This window comes from Macrotis lagotis, chromosome 5 (assembly GCF_037893015.1).
Source record: "Macrotis lagotis isolate mMagLag1 chromosome 5, bilby.v1.9.chrom.fasta, whole genome shotgun sequence".
In the NCBI taxonomy this organism is placed as follows: domain Eukaryota; kingdom Metazoa; phylum Chordata; class Mammalia; order Peramelemorphia; family Peramelidae; genus Macrotis; species Macrotis lagotis.
Window position 1 is genome coordinate 61,109,166 of NC_133662.1, and position 4,115 is coordinate 61,113,280.

General features: G+C 37.6%; 1 pseudogene; it reads right to left on the minus strand.

Moving 5' to 3' along the window:
• Nucleotides 1-1,554: 1,554 nt before the first annotated feature.
• LOC141489283 (SCY1-like protein 2) lies at nucleotides 1,555-3,860 on the minus strand (annotated as a pseudogene).
• Nucleotides 3,861-4,115: the final 255 nt, after the last annotated feature.

The window sequence follows — 4,115 nt, forward strand, 5'->3', positions numbered from 1 at the left end:
CAGTTGTGAGGGTTAATGGAAAATTATATCAAAATTCAGTAGCCTGAAGAAGTTCATGAGTATTGTACATCAGTTTCATGACAACATGCTTGCCCAGTCTCTGGATACTGGATGATGCTCTCTAGATTTCCTGGTCACCAATAGAGTAAAACAAGGATTTATCATTGCCCCCATGTTTTTTAGTATGGTACTTTCAGCCATGTTGACAAATGCCTTCATCCAGTGGCATCAAGGTCAGCTACTGCACTGATAGTAAATTCTTCAGCTTAAAAGACTACAAGCCAAGACCAAAGTGAAGGAAGTGTTGGTGCATGATCTTCAGATTCTAGATGACTGTACACTCAATGCAGTCACTGAAAGTGAGATGCAACAAAGTGTGAGTCAATTTTTGCTGTGTATGCTAATTTTGTCCTAACAATTAATACCAAGAATACACAGGTGCTCCATTAGCCAACAAATCACCACTAACCAGAAAATCATCCATATGTGAAACCATCCCTTACAACAAATAGAGAAGTGTTGAATACTGTGTGAACTAGTTCAGTTACTTTGGCAATGTCCTTTCCAGGGAGGCAAGTTGTTAGAAGCCAGAAGTATGCTTGCCAAAAAGGCAAATTTATGGAGAACTCACATAGGGCAACTGCTCACAAGAGGATCAGAAGTGATACTGGGACAGTCTCTCTCTTAAGTACTTTAGAAATGATTATACAGCATGGGAGATGCTGGTACAGGACCATCCAGCATGACATGCCCTCATCAGTGAGGGTGCTGTGCTCTGAGCAAGGCATAATTGGAGCAGCTCAAAGGAAATGTGACACATGTAAGTTTAGATTAAGCACCACAGGTATTCATATGGACTATTTGTATCCAATTTGTGGCATTCTTAATTCTAATTAGCCAGTTGGATACACTGTAATTTGCCTCAAACATAGTGATGTCATTTTGATCTTTGATAATGAAGGACAAGAACCAACCAACAATGCTGACATGGATGTCCTTGTTTTCTTCTATCAAATGCCTCAGACTTCTTTCTACAAGGAATTCCTCAAGATAAATATTCATTCAACAATATCAGGGTATAAATCATCTCACCCATGATTAAAATGCAACCAATTATTCAAAATGAACATGAAATATCTTTCCCTAAAAGAGCTTTTAATTCACTACTAGCTAAGCTGCTAATAGTCATTTTGACTGACTGTGCAAAGTTCCATGGCTTAAAGAAAGGATCACCCTGCAAAAAAAAAAAAAGCAGGCTGTCTTACCATATTCATCTGGGTTCTTCTTGCTGAACTGCCCATCCCTGGGCAAACTCATTAAGTCTTGGGTTTGGTCTCTGTTGAAATGATTGGTTCATGCTAACTTTGGGTTTCTGAGTTCCAAACATACAGTCCAGAACAAATATATCAATAGGTCTTTTAGGGTCTTCTGTGATATTCCAGATGAAACTCTCTGAGTGTGCAGTTTGGTAAACTAGAAGACGCTGCCAGAGTCATCTGCATTGCTCAGTGTGCCTGGGCTGCTGAGGACATGTTGATTTAACTGGTTGTCAGGCTATATGCTGGCATCTGGAAGGAAGCCCATTTTTGCCTTCTCAATTGTCAAATTTTGTATTTTCAACCAATTTTGGAAAAAAAATGTCCATCCCCATGGAAGGGACAAAGAGAAGCTAGTAGAAACCAAAATTTGGGGAGAATTAACAGAAAGGCTGAACTCAAGGAAGGAGACATATTATTTATCAAAGTTTTTGTCATTTACTTAGTCTGTTTGATGGGTTTCACAAGAATGTGGATCTGGGGGCTTCAGTGACTTCTGACTTTTCAACTTCTGAGTGTTCCTGTCCCTTTGTTCTTTTTTGTTTCTCTTTAAATGCCAGTGCATCCTCTTTTCTGTGTATTCTGTAACCCATTCTCTTTACTGGCTGATCCACCACCAGTTAGAAGGTCTGCTCCAAAACTGTTAAAGACCTTGTCAATTCCTAGCATTAGGAATCTTTGTCTTCTCAGAGTCATTCTTTTGATTGACGTTATCCAAAGATCTCTGCTATTCTTACATTATGTGGACTTATTCCAGTTTGGTTTTAAGTTCCTCATAAGAACTATGAAGCATTTCTTTGATAACCACAATAAAAGAATTGAACTGATTGAAATTAAGATTATTTTCAGTACTCAAAGGGATCAGATGAGGCACCACTTTGCTAGTCCTTGGTGATTTCCAATTTCCTTTGATTCCCAACTTGTAAATGCCTAAAATTGCCATGCAGATCACAGGTTCCTTGGATGGAATTTGTCATAGAAAGGGTAGAATGTCAAGTTCAAACCACTATCCATGTATTCCAAAATCTTTACTAAGCACAGTAATGAATTTACATGTACGGCAAGGGAAACATGCATTTTTAATTCTTGGGATCAAAAAATTTTAATGAATGGATAGTTTATGATGTCTGCAAAGATTGGAATGATGTTTGTACAAAAATCCTGGATTTAAAAGGAAGGGGTTTCTAACACTCTATAAATAATTTTAAGAACATGGTTCTTTATTTCATCTAGAGGTGGTTTGGTTAGCAGAAAATACATTTCTTGCAGGAAAAAAACCAAAATTTGGATAGACTCCTCCTTTTTAACGAAAGGGCTGAATTCTGGCAAAATTAATTAGTAGAATATTGGACAAAACAAAAGACACCACATCAGGATTTACAAATTCTGAGGTTAAGCAAGGCAAAAATTCTCTGTATTATCACACACTTGGGCAAATTGGGCAGAACTTTTGGAAGTCCTTTGATAATCTGTGATTTCTGTAGATTGTCTCTTTGGAATGAGGAATAAAAATATTGTAGCATGATTTATATCATAAAATTAGGGAATCTGTCATTTGATCTGCATCTGGCCTAATAGTTGGAGTGACATTTAAAAGTAATTTCACATATTCCTTCACTACCTCAAGTATGTTTTGAAGAGAACTGGATATTAGAAAACTTAGTGATCCCATCTGAAGCTTTTATATATCTTGTCTGCTAACTTCAAATATAGGTTTTTCTTTGTTAATCCATAAACAACAGCTCCTAAAGAGCACATATCGCTTGCTGTCTCACAGCTCACAGAAAGTATATATTCAGGAGTCAATTTGGTAGGCATAATGAAGATAAATCTGGATCCCACTCTGCAAGGAAGCATGGGCTCTTGTTCAGAAGGATTTATTGATGGTATATAAAAATCAAAGTCCATTATTTTCCAGACTTTCATTTTATTCAGTATTCAAATTTCTACAGCATAAAGTTGATCATTTTAAATGTCTGGGAATCCTGTGGATGGCTGACTTTCCCAATGTTCCCCAAGATCATTGATTAAACTTGAATTCTGGTTCTGTGTAAAATTCCAGGCAGTCTCTGGATTATTATTATTTTTTGTTTTGTTTTGATTTGTTTTGTTTTTGCAAGGCAATGGGGTTAAGTGACTAGCCCAAAGTGTTTGAGGCCATATTAGACCTCAGGTTCTCCTGACTCCAGGGCAGGTACTCTATCTGCTGGATTCTTGAAAAGGATGTTGTATGGGACTAAGTTGAGAGTGTCAAAGCTGTGTTAACTATTGGATTCCTTGTTTTAGAGAGAATCAATGATTTAATCCTTTTAAAATTTTTGATATTTGTTAATCAGCTTTTTTGTCAAAGACAAAATAGTTACTTTTTGATAACTTGACTTTTCTGGGCCATTAAAAATGATTTCAAGTTAGCCCATTGTTACCACTGGTTACATGTAGACCAACATCAAATTCCCTGGTGACAGGATTTCCCATTATCACACTGGTGACATCAACTGTTTCTTTTATAATAGTACTCTTAAACTTATTCAGAAAAGTCCCCATGGCTGCAATTCTATTTACCTGATCCAGTCAAGGGCCATTGAGGTGGAGGGTGGAGGAGTACAGGTATGGGCAGCAGAGCTCCCTCAATTGTGAATAAAGAGAGTAATTACTTGACCCCAAGACATAGCCCAAATTGTTCAAGGATAAAAGTATCCAGGAACACTACCCATCCCCTCCAGGCCAAGAGAGAGGGCCTCAAATCAAGACCACAAATACTCCAGAGAAAGCAATCAGCACCTCCTACTGGCTGGCCCA